Source organism: Anolis carolinensis, chromosome 2 (genome assembly GCF_035594765.1).
Source record: "Anolis carolinensis isolate JA03-04 chromosome 2, rAnoCar3.1.pri, whole genome shotgun sequence".
Lineage (NCBI taxonomy): Eukaryota > Metazoa > Chordata > Lepidosauria > Squamata > Dactyloidae > Anolis > Anolis carolinensis.
In genome coordinates, this window is record NC_085842.1 from 162151236 (window position 1) to 162167927 (window position 16692).

At 38.7% G+C, this 16692-nt stretch overlaps 1 long non-coding RNA gene across 1 annotated transcript; it reads left to right on the forward strand.

Moving 5' to 3' along the window:
- The first annotated feature begins 231 nt into the window (after window positions 1-231).
- Window positions 232-8444, forward strand: LOC134296325 (uncharacterized). The gene is made up of 3 exons (XR_010003029.1): window positions 232-2592; window positions 4331-4397; window positions 7056-8444. It is a non-coding gene; the product is annotated as an uncharacterized LOC134296325 (long non-coding RNA).
- The last annotated feature ends 8248 nt before the right edge of the window (window positions 8445-16692 follow it).

The window sequence follows — 16692 nt, forward strand, 5'->3', positions numbered from 1 at the left end:
TGGTGCTCAGTCTTGCATTAGTACCCGGTGCAACCCACAGGAGTCCGTTTCTTAATAGTTCAGTGTAGTTACTATGGACGTAAGTTTGCTAGCAAATTCATGTTGTATTTTTATGATTCTCCGGTAAAATACAGTTTTGATCACCATGCTCTCTTTGGGAATTCTTTTTTTCCTTTGGCAAACCTCAATAGACTATATATAATATCAAGTATATCTTGTAATTACTACAGAAATAAAAAGGAAAGCAAGAAAATGAAAGGACATCAAATCAGAACTACAATATAATGAGTTGGAACTATGTTATACCTCTACATTAACACTTGTATAAATTTTAACCACAATGTCTGACTTTTACATATAAAACTCTAGCAACATAGGCACATCATTTTTTATGTCGCCTTGAGAACAGTAGATATAGATCAGAAGATAAAGCATGAATTTCACTATACTGTACGTTCATAAGAGAAAGAGATTGAGAGCTGCAGCCAACCAAAGTATATCCCATATACGACTTGAAAATGAGACCAGAAAATGCAGAGCGCTTGTCAAACACCTCTGGCGCTGCCATATTTTTTAAAATGGTGAAAAACAGCTGGCCTGGAGGGAAGTAATTACTCTTATGATGTGAGGAAACCACTTCATTTCCATGGGGACATTGTTCTCATTCCTTGTGCCCTGCCATGGTTGACTGTTGATCCCATATGGACATGGTGATGTTCATCAGCGCATCTCAGCAAACTGGTTAAGAAGTCCCTTGGCTCGGTTTCAATCAATAATCAGCGAATGTGGTGACCATGCCATCACCCCAGCCTTGAACCAGTTCCTGGGGTGTTTGTGTAAGCACTCCAAAGTAAAACCGAATTGTATTAACCCCTCTCCAAACTGTATTATAGTGTCAGTGTAGAACTGAATATTTACTGAATTCTAGCTTCCATCAAACCCAATCAGTCTATGGAGAGAAATCATGGGAGTAGATCACCAACAACTGAAGGGCTGAAGGTTATCTACTCCTGATCTAAGCCACTTAGGATCTTTAAAAATGACCAACAATATGTTATTTAGTTCTCGCAGAAACTATTTGGACATAAATCAATTAGAGAAGGGATTAAAGGCTTAATAGGTGGGTGAGGGGGGAAATAAGAAAACTAAATCTCACCGTACTTATGTTTTATAGAGTGCAACACTTTTTTTGGAATTTAAATATACTTGAAGAAAGAATTCTTCATTCCAAACTTGTTTGAATCAGTAAAATATTCTAGCTATTTTGAGATCTTATTTGACTTTTCTGTGGCCACCTGGGCTTTCCTTCTTTGTGCTATTCCTGTTCAGGGATTCATGTCATTACTTGAATGGTTTAAATTCATGCTTGTCAGGGAGCTCTGTATTATAAACAAAGCAGAAGTTAGCATGGCTACAAATTCATTTTCTATTTTTATGCATCCCGGGAGAAATGTATTTTAACATCTCCTTGTTCCTTTTCTGCATTTTATTTTCTCTTGGGGGAAATGCCAACCAATTACATATAGGATTGTGCATGTCTTCTAATTACATCAGAATAGAACTGGGAAAAGCTTACAAGCAAATCAGACCAAACAAGGAATACAATGCAATCTGTGGATGGCAAAGGCTTTCATGAAATTAGCAATGGCTGCCAGAATACCAGATTAACACTCCCTTCTGAAAATGCACTTCACAATAAAGCAACTAGCTGAAACTAATTGGATACATTATATAGTGTTTGCATTGTGACAGTGAGCTCCTGAGTATCTGCTTTCAGCATTTCAGGGGTATTATTTTCTGCATGCTGAGTTTAAATTTTCAGATATTCCTTCGTGAAGACACCTCTTCGAAAGCTCCAAACCTCCCTCTGAGACTAGAACAACAGTGCATTATGATAATTACCTAGATGTGACTGTCTGGATCCCAAAAATTAATCTCTGAAGAAATTGTATATTTTATATTTGTGTAGATTGTTGCTTAGGATTGTTGCTGGGATGTTTTTTGTTATTTTGGCTCATTAAAGAAAACACTTATTTTGGAATTACATCTCACTCACAAGCAATTGACACTGAGATCAGTTTTTGCTATTAACTATCGGCTTTATCTCCATCCCACTCACTTGTATCTACCCACTCAAAATGTGTATGTTTGGTATTTTGTATTCTTTAGAGAAACAATGAATAATTAGCCCACTAATTTTTGCTGATAATACCGATGATGTCTGTTCTGGGATTTACCTGAGTATATGAGAGAAGAATTTTGTATTTCTGTTGGATCTCAATATTTATCTTTCTCAAATTTCATATCTCAACCTTCCCTCCACCCCCACAAGTTCCTGGGCTTTATTCTTTCTTTTGTCCTATAGGAGAAATTGATGGGCAAGAGCCCTCTACATGAAGATGGGTGTGCACTAGCTCAATCTCTCCACTGTTACTTTTGTTATTTAACTGATGTGAAGAGCCTGCCATCTCTGTGGATGCTCTTTGCTCAAGCCAGAACATCATGATTTTTGCCTCTTTGTGCCACACACTTACTGAACAGCTTAAAAGGACATTTGTCATCCCAGAAAAAGGGCAAAAAAGTGACCAATAGGTGAGTTATAGCACAAAGCAAATGGGTTTCAGAAGGAAATATTATTGGAGAGGTAAACCTACCTGATAATGTAACTGGGCATTAGAGTTAGAGGTTAGGATGAACTAACCCCAAACCAAATAGTCCCCACTGTCATGCCCCCAACATAAAAGTCATCACTGGACAACATTCAAGGCCTCTTAAATGGCTCTTCAGGAGACATAATAGAGAAAATCCTGTAGGAGAATCAATAGCAGATCTGTCCCCAAATCAATACAGTGCTGGTCCTTAAAGAGATATGGGAAAGTAGCTCATCTTAAAAGTACAAATTACACCAGATGACCCTCAGTAGTAAAAAAAAAACTACTTCTGTGTAAGACATCTGCTAGCAATATCTGATCTGCTACAGTTATTCCATGGGAGGGAAGTTGGTACCTGCAGCAATTACCAGAATGGATCACGACAGGGAAAATGCAGAAAACATGGTTATACTCTATAGTTTCTGTATTTGACTCTACTACTTGATCTTAGGTTGATGATGGACTTTACCTCTGGCCTGCACACACTTCACTCAAATAACAAATTATACTAATTGGTTGTGACTATAGCCCTTAACATGGGTATGCTGATTTTATGTAGGGTGATCTCGGCTTTGTTCCTTGAATACTCCCTTTGGATAGGACTCGGCAATTTTATTTACTTTATGGGTGGGTTTTCAAGCTGACATCAGAACTGGCATTACCTGAATGGAGCCAGGTTGTACTTATTTCTACATATGAATAAATGATTACTACGCATTGCTATGAATCAAAGACTACTGAAATTGTATTGTGATCACAATCTGCCCTCAGCTACTACTGAGTGGTTTAGGATCCACCAAGAAGAAGGGACCCCATAGAAGCAAACAGTAAATGTAGAGAAACCCATAAAATTGATGGGGTTTATCTCAATCACAATAATGAACACTGGTAATAGTGAAAGCTTTAAAAATGTCTTTCATTTGATTAGGGATAATTGAAATTCCCTACCTTCAATTGACATAAATGCCCAACACAGCTCTCCAAATATTAACCCACTGGCAATAACAATAAAAAGTCATAATAAAAGATCTAATTTAACAGCAATCCCATTCCTGGAGCACATGACTAAAGAAGAAATTAAGAGGCTTCTAGATTTGTTCAGATGCTTTCTTTACACTCTGGATGATGCAATGCTATTGACGTTATTTTGAGGACAAGCGTCTGTTTTTGTTTCCTTATAATCAGTTCTGTCTTTTAAAATAAAATAAAAAACACCCACAGTGTTCTTAGAGAAGATTAAATCCAGTGCCTGTTAACCTTGAGCCTTAACTTTTTAGTAACTTGAGAGTCAAAATAAAACTTCTGAGTTATGAGCCAAATAGTGCAGCATTGCCTTCCTTACAGTGGTTGGAATTAATAGTGTCTGAAATTTCTGAGGGCATGCAATACATCTCTGGAATGGGCCTTCTTTTTAAACAGCCATAAAGCTTTTGATACCTCAAGGATCATGCTGTGTAATTACATAAGTTACTTTTTTTATATCCATGGCAGTTATCCTTCATTTTATAGAGTTTCTAAGCTACAGTAAGGACCATTTTCACCCCCTTACCAACTTGCAAGTGTCTTGATGTCTGATCAGTTTACTTCTCCTATTGCACAGCATACATCCATTAGAGCTATGTTGATTTGATTTATGGTACTTATGCCTTGTCTACTTCTCACATCTTATTCTACTGCAGCTCTTTTCTGTTGATTGTCCAACCTAGCTCCTGTTGAAATGAGAGTAAAGCCATCTTGAAAGCAAAGGTAGTGGAAGAAAAAGAACATAGAACTTTGTGGCTAACAAAGACCACCCAAAGGAGAATCTTCTATATCAACCTCAACCCACCTAGTGTCTGCAGACATTTTGCACATCAATTGCTTTCAACCCCAGCCAGCATGACCCCAGCCAGCAGGAAGGCTGGGAGCTGCAGCACAACATAGCTAGTGGATGCTACATTAAGATTGGTTAGATAGGCAAACTGTGATGACATGTGTACAGAAGGGATTCTCAACTAATCTACCACATATACTTGAGTATAAGCCGACCTGAATATAAGCCAAGGCACCTAATTTTACCACAAAAAAAAACTAGGAAAACATTGACCCCAGTATAAGCTGAGGGTGGTAAATTTCAGAAATAAAAATAGATACCAATAAAATTACATTAATTGAGGTATCAGTAGGTTAAATGTTTTTGAATATTTACATAAAGCTCAAATTTAAGATAAGACTGTCCAACTCTCATCAAATCATTATTCTCATCTTCTTCAATGTAAATGTGCTTATGTATCCTTTTAATAATAATAGAGTAAAATAATACATGTAATAATAATAATAATAATAATAATAATAATAATAATAATAATAATAATAATAATAAATACAGGAAAACAATACAAGTAATAATAGAGTAAAATAATAAATGCAATAATAATATTAATAATTATAAGATCAGAGTGAAATAATAAATGTATTAATAATAATAAAAATAGAGTAAAATAAATGTAATGGTAGCAACAATAATAGAGAAAAGTAATAAATGTAATAATACCAATAATAATAGAGAAAATAAATGTACCATATATTCTCGAGTATAAGCTGACCCAAGTATAAGCCAACCAGGACCCTCACCCGAGTATAAGCTGAGGGGGGCTTTTTCAGTCTTAAAAGAAGGGCTGAAAAACTAGGCTTATATTCGAGTATATACTCAAGTAATTGGCTTCCCTTGTTGGTGTGTTGAGTGTCTCTTCTCTTCTCTGTTTTTCCTGGGACCAAAGCTACAAGGCAATTAATATATTCAAACATATTGTAGCCAATCTGAGACCTGTTTATGGGTTCAAGTCCTCACTAGAGAACTGCTCTGAAAATCTAAATAAAACAAGAAAGGGTTGCCTGCAATCTAGAAAGCTTTAGCAATGGAGCTAAGTGTTAATAACCGGGTTGCTGTGATCTTTTCCTCTGAAGATGCCATCCACAATGCAGGCAAAATGCTGCTGAAACATGGCCATACACCCCAAAAAGCTCACAGCAGCTCAGTGATTCTGGCCATGAAAGCCTTCGACAACACAGTGTTAATAACTATTTACTAACAAAATAAGACAAAATAATACCTTTATAACATTAAGGGGGATTGGACTTGTGTCACTATCTCTTTGCCAAGCTTTCAGGACATTCTCTGAAGTTCAAGAATTTATAGTAATTTTGACAGTGGCCTAAATCCAATTGCTAAATTGAGTAGATGCACTCAACTAATGACATTTATTTATTTATTTATTTATTTATTTGCAGCATTTATATTCCGTCCTTCTCACCCTGAAGGGGACTCAGGGCGGATCACATTACACATATAGGCAAACATTCAATGCCTTTTAACACAGAACAAAGACAAGACAAACATGGCTCCGAGCGGGCCTCGAACTCATGACCTCCCGGTCAGAGTGATTCATTGCAGTGATTAATTGCAGCTGCTCTCCAGCCTGCGCCACAGCTTGAGCTGATTCAATTCACTGATTGATTGGAAAGTCTACTGTAGTTGGGAGTAACCAACAGGATGCCAGTCATGATAAAACAAGAGATGGGCAAAGTGTAATACAGCCCTCATACAGATTTTGGGATCCCAAATTAGGGCTATGAACCTCCCCACCAAAGCATAGGGCTTGAGCTACAGAAGACTTGTTCTGTGAGAAAAGCTTGTCAATAGGCCTCTGCCAAGAACTGTTTACTAAAACCTGAGAAGAAGTCAAACCCATGTATAAGTTGAGGGCAGGAACAGAGGACAAAATTAAGGATTTTGATATGACCTGCAACTAAGTGAAGGGGATTTTACAAAGAGGGAGGCCAGTTCTTCCTAGTTGCTGCCATCATTTTCTCACACAAGCATTCCCTCCTAATGTAGTCGGAATCTGATTTACTCACTTTTCACCACTGCCTATGGTAGGTAGTGATCATGAGAGCTCCAATCCAAAACTATCTGGAGGACTATATGATTGCCTCTTCAGGGTTCAACCGAACATGAAACAGGGTAATGGGTATATTGTGTGTACTAGAGTACCCAGGTGTGTTGTTGTTTATTAAAAATAACAAGTGTCTGTAACACCCTATGTGCCAACCATGAGCCTCAAAGATATGACTGCTGAACCTCAGGAATCCAATCCAGGTTCCAAATAAAACTGGCTTTATTGATGGTACAGAATGTGTTGTCTGCCCCTTTCAGACCCATCAGTCAGTGTTGTGGCTACATTAACAAGGCATATAGGGATGTACAAACTAAGGCAGAATCACTGCAAATCTGTATCATTTCCTCAAGCTACACCTCAGTTTTGCTCTTTGAAATTCTCTTTCACTCCTCAGGAGCTTAGCATCAGAAAACACACACACCTGGCAAACTAAATTTACAGCATCTTTGTTCCTCTTCTTTTTCAGGCATTCAAGAAAACTTCCCAGGTAAGTTACCACCTCGACATGGAGCTTGAGAACAAACAGTTCTTATACAATTACCATCTGCAAACTGCACACGGGAGGCAAGATGGTTCAGCTCGCTTTTCTGCAGGATGCCATGCAAGATACTGCCAGTGCTCTTTGCTCTTTCTTTGTTCCTTTTGAAGTAATTAATTATCCTTGTGAAAAAGAGAGAAAGAGGGAGCATGGTTGTGAATAAGCCAAACAGCAATGAAAAGGGAGAGGGAGAAAATGTCTTCTTTCTTTCAAAACTGAAAGGGAATGTTCTCAGCCCTTTCTGTATTTTAGTTTCAATGTTGACATTATATTCAGCTGCAGGTATGCTTTTCTGAAAGTACTGTGTAATTTACAGGGATAAGTCTAGGTACAGAGCTGTTGCACCAATCAGTTGTGAAATATATTTAAATTCAGCCATTAATGGTACTGCAACTTATCTTGCCCTGGGCTTGGAAGTTCAATATATCAATATATTGTCTTATCTGAACTAAATGTCCCATACAGACAAATGTGGGGTATACATTTTAAAAAGAAAGATATAAATAGCTGAACAAGTGACTGGGTCTGGGTTAAATTATGCATGAAAAGTGCACATGAAAAAGACAATTCAAACATGTGCAAAACACTGCTTCTGTCATTGAGTTGTCAGACAACACTTTTTTAAACTAAAAGCATTATTGTTTTCAAAAACCTTCATATTATTAGCATTTTATAATCAAATGGGTGGATTATCCAAAGATGCTTATCAGCTCCTGGTTTTTCAGACCATTGTAAATTAGATGCAATGAAATCTCAGTACTGAAAAAGCTGCTGACATTTTATAGATACCAATAAAGCACAGGATCCATAGGGTCAACTTCAAAGGTTGCATTTAACAAGATAGATTTTGCACCAAAGTAACTGTATATACTTGGGCATGATGTAACTCTTCAATCTTTCTATATATTAAGACTCTGTGTCTTAGTATGGATTATTTGGTAGTGAAATATTAATAGAGCACTTTACTTCCACTATTATTTTCCCTCTCAGTTACAAACCGCACTGCCATCTTGCAATGTCCACAGGTAACATTGGTCATATAAACCACTTTGCCACGAAATGGCCAAAAAACTCCTCCTTTGAGGCTAGCAGAATGCCAGCATTGGCAAACCTGTTCTGTGGTTATTGTTGGGTTTGCACTAGAAGCATAGTTTTCTCTTCACCATTATTTTGGACCGAAGCTGAGAGAAGGCGGGGGTGCATGCCCAGGTGCGTGCGCATGCGTGCATGCATGCACACCCCCACTTCCTCTCAGCTTCGGCCTTGGCCCACTCAGCTTCGGCCTGCCGAGCGGGCCCAAACCAAAGCCGAGAGGAGGCGGGGGGTGCGTGCCCGGGTGCGGGCGCATGTGCGCATGCATACGCACCCCCTGCTTTCTTTCAGCTTCGGCCTTGGCCCGCTCGGCTTCAGCCTGCTGAGCGGACCCAGACTGAAGCTAAGAAAAAGCGGGGGTGGGTGCGCATGCACACATGCACGCATGCGCATGCACCCGGGAGTGCTTCAACTGTGCCCCCCACAGAATGGCGCCACAAGCAAGTGCCTGGTTTGCCTGGAGGTTGAACCGCCTCTGATCTTAGCGTTCAAGCAGGTTCTGAAAGAAATAATACCGATCATATTGTCTGGATCAAAGACATATAAGGTTTTATAGGGTATGAATTGTTCCCAGGAGCTAATGTGTAGCCAGTAAAGCTGTTTTAAAAAGTGAGTCAAATGGTCCCTATTACTGGCCTTGATCAACATTCTGGCTGCAGCATTCTGGGCCCACTGTAGTTTCTCAACAGTTTTCAAATGTAGTCCTACATTGTGCAGTACAGTAGTCCAAATGAGATGTAATCTAGACATGTATCCCCATGGCCAAATCTGACATCCTTGGCTTGTGCAATGTTTCCATTTAACACAAGCATTGCATAGTAGAATCAACACATAACTCTGCATGTTGATTTTTTTCCCCCTACACCACCACAATGCAAAGCAGTTTACACATACAGGATTAACAGTGAGACTGAAGAACATACATTTCACAGGTCTCTCTCTTCTCCTTCCTACCATCCTTTATCTACCACCCAGAGTTTAGAAATGTACTTGAATGGAAATGGAGATAAATGTATTCATGTTGAGATTCTTGTCAAAAGTATCGATTTCATACCTCCTGAGATTTCTTGTGAGACTGAGCTCAACTGGGTCCCCCTGGGGGAAAAGAGCGGTATATAAAATAAATAAATAAATAAATAAATAAATAAATAAATAAACTTCTATCAGAAATTTTCTCATTTGCATTTTTTTTGGCGTGCTTGCTAGAAATACACACAGAACCATGCATGCCAAGTTGTACATTTTAAAAATGAGTGACTAAAAATAGATGTTATTGAAAAGGATCACATAACATACCTTATGCAATGGGAAAATACACACATTAGGAAAAATATGTTTTAAAAATGTATGATTCCCAAATATCCTGTTAATTCTGTTTGGAAGCTCTGCAAGCCTACTGCAAAGGGCAAGTGTTTGATCTCTCAGAAAATTTTAGTGACCAGGGAACTGGAGGGGCACTTGGGATGGCATAAGCAAAGAACAACTTTCTCTTCCACACTTGGGAGGGGAAAAGCTACTATTTGTGTGCCCCCCCCCCCAGTACATACACTCACGATATAGCCTTTTCAGGAAAGCTTGTGAGATCAGGTAGCAATAGCTGGGGTAATACTGAATGATGGAAAGATGTAAGATGCTATTCAATAATATCAAAACTACAGCTTAAAAGAAGTGTACAGCATTAGGATTTTTTTTTTGTTTTTTTGTGGGTAAACAGTTTATTAATGAAACGTTACATAACAAAACAGCAAATTATCGCAAATATAGTCAGATAACAATCATTTTGAAATGTGCATGCATATCTACATTAGTCAACCAGCCTGCCAATTCTAACACAGTACGTATTATTATCTGTTACTCAAAACATATAGAACTGCTCTTTCCACATGTCATCCACCACTCTCAATCCAGGTTTCTACTCATTTTTTTTTTTTAGGAATTAAATATAAGAGTTTACTCTAACATTCAAACAAAACAAAAACATACAACGTATTACACACAACAAACCCTGCACGCACCCAAAACCCCTATCCCACATAAAATAAAACCCCTTCCCCACACCCGTGCACCCTTCACCATGACTTCCAACCCTGAAGCACTATGAAGCCTTAAAGCCAATTTATCTATCCTTGTTAATAGTAACCCTAAATTCCTAATGGAACTCCTCTATGTTACTGACTCCTTATTCAGATATGCTATGGCCAGCTTCCATGTTTCTAAAAAGTCCTCATTACTTTTGTTCTTCCTATTGTTGGTAAGTTTGGCCATTAGCATATATTCCCGCATTCTTTCTCTCCAATCCTTTTTAGTTAAACCTTTTTCCCCTTTCCAGTCTTTGGCTATGGTCAATCTTGCTGCCGCAAAGCTATATTGGTATATTTCTTGGTCCTTTTGGTTATTGTTTTCTCTATGTAGACCTAATAGACACAATCCTGGGCTTTTTTTAATCTTATTATGTAGCATTAGGATTTTGGCCATTTATCTCCCTTCTGTACCCTGTCTGAGGACTTTTTCACACCAGCCTGTTGTTCCACAGCAGTTGCATTGCTGAAGCAAATTGAAACATGCCAGTGTGGAAACAATCCCTCTATGGTGTTGCTTTGGTGATATGCAATCTTTAATCTTCGCCACCTTCCTGTCCATGAAACCTCCATTCAACACATGCACACCTTTCATTTAAAAAATTATTGCAAAATGCTATAATTTAAAAAGTAAAGGAATTTAAAATAAAAATTAAATTGTATGACAAAGTGGGCAGACAACATTGAGAAATCAATCAAATTAAATGTTTGGGAACACATGTGGAATACAAAAATAAAATACACATATGCAAGAGATCTAAAAGAAAATGGATACAAAATCATGTACTGTTGGTATATGACACCATAAAAACTAGGAATTATGTACAAGAACTCACATAATAAATGTTAGAAGTGTGGTGGGCAAGAAGGAACATTCTACCACATGTGGTGGACCTGTAAAAATGCTGTCAATAATTGGAGAATGGTGCATGAAACCTGTCAAAGGATTTAAAAAATTAAACTACAGATGAAACCAGAATATTTCTTACTGAGTATGTTGGATGAGGAAATGGATTTGGATAGAAATAAGGACATTTTGTTCATCTATCTGACAAAAAGGTACAGGTACAGAGTGTACAGAATAATACAGTAGAGTCTCACTTATCCAAGCCCCGCTTATCCAAGCTTCTGGATAATCCAAGCCATTTTTGTAGTCAATGTTTTCAAATATATCATGATATTTTGGTGCTAAATTTGTAAATACATTAATTACAACATAATATTACTGTGTATTGAACTACTTTTTCTGTCAAATTTGTTGTATAACATGATGTTTTGGTGCTTAATTTGTAAAATCAATACCTAATTTGATGTTTAATAGGCTTTTCCTTAATCCCTCCTTATTATCCAAGATATTCGCTTATCCAATCTTCTACCGGCCCGTTTAGCTTGGATAAGTGAGACTCTACTGTACCTCCAAAGCAAACAGGAAGCAAAAGATAAACAAAGGCCAACATCATGCTCACAGAAAAAGCAAAAACAATGTGCATAGTTCTGCTTGTGTATCACGAATGAGGGAGAAGGATCATACTATTCACACCATAGGACTGCCAAAATATCATAACTGCAGCAGATAGGATCCATTATTGGTAGGACTTACATGGTTCTCCAGATGTAGATGGATTCAAGTCCCATCATGCTGTATCAGCCTTCCCAACCCCCACCAGTATTTTGTGTTGGGTCATAATGGATATGTGTGCCAAGTTTGGTTCAGATTGATTGTTATAGGGATTCACACAGCTTTCTGGATATGAGTGGACTACAACTCCCATCATCTACTGTCTATTCCCCAAAAATGTTGGTCATGATGGATATGTGTGCCAAGTTTGGTCCAGATCCATTGTTGATGGGATTCACATGGCTCTCTGGATGTGGGTGGATTACAATTCCAATAATTCTTTGTCAAACTCTACCAGTACCTCAAGGCGGTCATGATGGAAATGTGTTCCAAATCTGGGCCAGACTCATCATTGGTGGGATTCACATGGCTCTCCGGATGTGGATGGGCAACAACTCAGAGCAGAAATAATATTAGGAGTCATTGATGGATTTTTCCTTTAGTAAAAAGAGGCCTTTCATTAACAATTGAAAGACAAAGCGACAACATGATGTTGTGTGATTAGTACCAGCCAATTGCACTATTATCCTGCTATAATTGCAATTTTCCAACCTCATGTATTAAAGTCCTGACATAAAAAGCTGAAGAGTTCCCTTGCTATCTGAAGGAAGTTTTTAAGGTGTGTGGGGGCTGCAAAAAAGTCTGGAAGTAGATAGTGTGCCTCTCTGCCTTGTACCTGCAGAAACTGTTTCTGTAATCTCAAATCACCACATTATATACTAGGCTAATTATTTTTCTACATTTTACTTCAGTCATAACCAGTACCAGCTGATCTCCCTCTTAAACAGATTTTGTCACACTTTCGGAGGAAAAACACACCTTGCTTTAATAAAATGGACTCTAGTTTACTGGAGCATAAAATTAATAAATAAAATAAATTTGTTGGTGAAATTATTTTTAATAGCTAGTACTAAACTCCTTGTTGTTTTTGATATAAGGCAGAAATCCTTAGAACTGGTGAAGAAAGTTAGATCTTGACAGATTGCTATGTACATAGGCATTAAGGTCAGGGAGTATCATGGGAAATTGTGGAGCATTTTCATCTGAATCAGCCATCCTCAACCTATGTGTAGCATCCTCCAGAGGTGCTGGTTTACAATAATCATCAACAACCCATCCATATTGCATCAAGTTCATAAAAAAGAGCGGGGGGGGGGGGGGAGGTTGACACTGTTTTTAAAGGATGGATTTCCCAATGTATAACTCTCCAGGCTGCACAGTACATTTCTAAGACTAGACAACACATAGCCTTTAAGCCTTTAAAGCCAAGAGAAGGCTCATGCATTATTCAAAAGGGATTTCTGAAGGGCACCATTCTGGAGTGGCAAGATTATTCTGAAGTATCCTATCCCTTTGATTTGGTAGTGAGGGACAACCAGGAATTCAAGAAATGTTCTGGGCAAAAGCACTCATGTTTTCCAGTAGAGTTTATGAGTTGTGCACTGTAGTCAGCTGAATGGCTACAAAGCCCAAATGTATACCCAATGAACAGTTCCTCCAACAGTTCACTGATGAAAATTGCAACATGTGGCCAAGCAACAGCAAAGCATAGTCAGGACGGCAAAAATCAATGAAGCAGAAGAAAGAATACACAAACAAGTAGAGGCTCCAGCAGTTTGCTTTTGTCTGGGTTTACTATGAAGAGCAAAATTCCTTCTGCCTCTCTTTTGCTGAGTTAACTGAGTGCAAACTATGTATTTTTGGACTTTGAATTCAGCTACCGATGTAAGCTGAAGACAAAACTGGAAAGAGGAGGAGAAAGAAAAGCAGTTGAAAAAGTGGGATAGCAGAGGATTAACTAGAACTGTCCCTGCTGCATTGGAACATTTCGTAAGTATAATATTATTTTTGTTGTTTATTTGTTCAGTCACTTTTGACTCTTTGTGACCTCATGGACCAGCCCATGCCAGAGCTCCCTGTCAGTTGTCACCACCCCCAGATCCTTCAAGGTCAAGCCAGACACTTCAAGTATACCATCCATCCATCTTGTCCTTGGTCGGCCCCTCTTCCCTTTTCCTTCCATTTTCCCCAGCACCATTCTCTTCTCCAAGCTTTCCTGTCTTCTCATGATGTGGCCAAAGTACTTCATCTTTGCCTCTAATATCCTTCCCTCCAGTGAGCAGTCGGGCATTATTTACTGGAGAATGGACTGGTTGGATCTTGCAGTCCAAAGCACTTTTCCTCCAACACCACAGTTCAAAAGTGTCTATCTTTCTTCGCTCAGCCTTCCTTATGGTCCAGCTCTCACATCCATAGGTTACTACGGGGAATACCATTGCTTTAACTATGCGGACCTTTATTGCCAGTGTGATGTCTCTACTCTTCACTATTTCATCAAGGTTGGTCATTGCTCTCCTCCCAAGAAGTAAATGTCTTCTGATTTCCTGTCTGCAGTAATCTTCGTGCCTAGAAATACAAAGTCTATCACTGCCTCCACATTTTCTCCCTCTATTTGCCAGTTATCAATCAGTCTGATTGCCACCATCTTGGTTTTATTTTATGTTTAACTGCAACCCAGCTTTTGCACTTTCTTCTTTCACATTGCTGATAAAGCTCCTCAGCTCCTCCTCACTTTCTGCTATCAAAGTGGTGTCATCTGCATATCTAAGGTTGTTAATGTTTCTTCCAGCAATACTACAAACCCATATTAGTTTAACCAATGATATTACCAATTTGACTAACAATGTTTCTCCTAAAGAATTTTAGGCAAGGTAGTGAGGAGGATGCTGAAAATTATTAACCTTTCTGAAAGAGAGTCCCCAGAATTCTCTGGATCAAGATACTATCTATTAAAGCAGTTAAAGTTTGTGGCATAGAGATGAGCAACCTTAGAGAACAGATCTGCATGTCAGAGTTAAATGTTCTTCCTGCCCATAAATGGGAGACATGATGAAAACCAAACCATATGACAAAATGATGATTTTTGTCAAGGAAAAGCAGTGGGTTGTTCTTTTTGGTACAAGCCTCAGCCTACTTCAGGAAGTTAATTCTGGGACACAATTAAAAGGGAGCATATTGTCAATTATTTAGCAGCCCTAGGCCTTTTCAGAGTTCCCTTTTCCACCCCCAGGGAGATTGAGGGCTAAAATATGGTGGTGAGTTTGTTCAGAAGAATCCCTTTAGGGCTCTGATATCCACATGTCTCACAGCAAAAGCTTGGCTCTAAGCAACAATAACCATAGCAAGAGATGGCAATGTGCATATGCAATCATTGGCACCCTGTGTGGAGTTTAGGAAAAGGTAGTTTGAATCCTCATTTCTCTTTCTGTCAGCAAATGAAAGAGTATAGACATTTCTATTGTCCTAATACCTTTTTCTGGGTCTGTGAATTCATTAAAAATAATAGCTTATTACAATTATGGTAAATTAATTAAGCAGGAATTAAAATTATATTATTCAGGTGTTTTCAAACTGAGGAATTAAATCATCATCATCATCATCATCATCATTTAATTACTTATTAATCGCCCTCCATCCACGATGCTCTAGGCGATTTACAAGATAAATGAGTGAGGAGACAACCCAATATTTGTCCAAATAAAGCAGCCTCCTGTATTCTTGAAGGATTTCTACATTACTCTAAATCAATGGTTTTCAACCTGTGGGCCACGAGAACAAAAATCTGGTCTGCGAACCTCCTTCCTCTTTTTTTTATTTTGTTTTATTAATTTTATTTTGGAGCCTCCGGTGGCTCAGTGTGTTAAAGCGCTGAGCTGCTGAACTTGCAGACCGAAAGGTCCCAGGTTCAAATCCAGGGAGCGGAGTGAGCAACCGCTGTCAGCTCCAGCTCCTGCCAACCTAGCAGTTCGAAAACATGCAAATGTGAGATCAAGAGGTACCGCTCCGGCTGAAAGGTAACTGCACTCCATGCAGTCATGCCGGCCACATGACCTTGGAAGTGTCTATGTACAACACTGGCTCTTTGGCTTAGAAATGGAGATGAGCACCAACCCCCCAAGTCGGACATGACTGGACTTAACGTCAGGGGAAATTTTATTTCTGCTCCTTTCTGCAGAGCTGACCATTGCATTGGATAGATTACATCATCTCGGTATTATTAAATGTGGTTTTCTGTGGGAGAGCAGATGGTGACTACTGGACAGCATATGTTCTGTATCAGAAATTAGAACTGATGTGGTCTGTCCAATGCAATTTTTTGAATCAGCACCCCCAATAACCAAACTAAATCTAAAGTTGACCAAAAACTTATTTGTAATCCATTTGGTGATAATGTTGGAGAGTGGTCCCTGTTTAAGTGGTCCCTGGTCAAGTGGGCCATGGTCAAAAAAAGGTTTGGAACCACTGCTCTAAATGTTGAGTCTTCAAAGTGGCATAGATTGCCTCCATCAATACAGGAGACTCTCCCTTTCAGAATGCCACCCTCTACAGATAGAAGTGGTCAGAAATAATGACTGAGTGTGAATGGTTGGCACATTTCGTACTCCCTTCATGTTTAACTCACTCAATTTTTGAACACCCGAACTGGATCAAAATGTCATTCCATCCCTATTGTAACAGAAGCCCTTTTTGGTCTTTTTTTGCCAGAAAAAAAGGAGGGGGGGGGGAAAAGCTTCCAAAGTTTAATATAACACGGAGGTTTAATGTGTACGTACTAAATAATTCAACAAACATACCAGTCTTGGGAGGACCTTTTTTTAAGACACAGAGGGGTAATGCTTTAGCACACCATCTGTTCTCATGGCGCAATCCCAGAAGAATGTGAGAACACTTAACAGAATGCTATGAACATGCTTTCCCTCCATTCAGTTGAAAAACA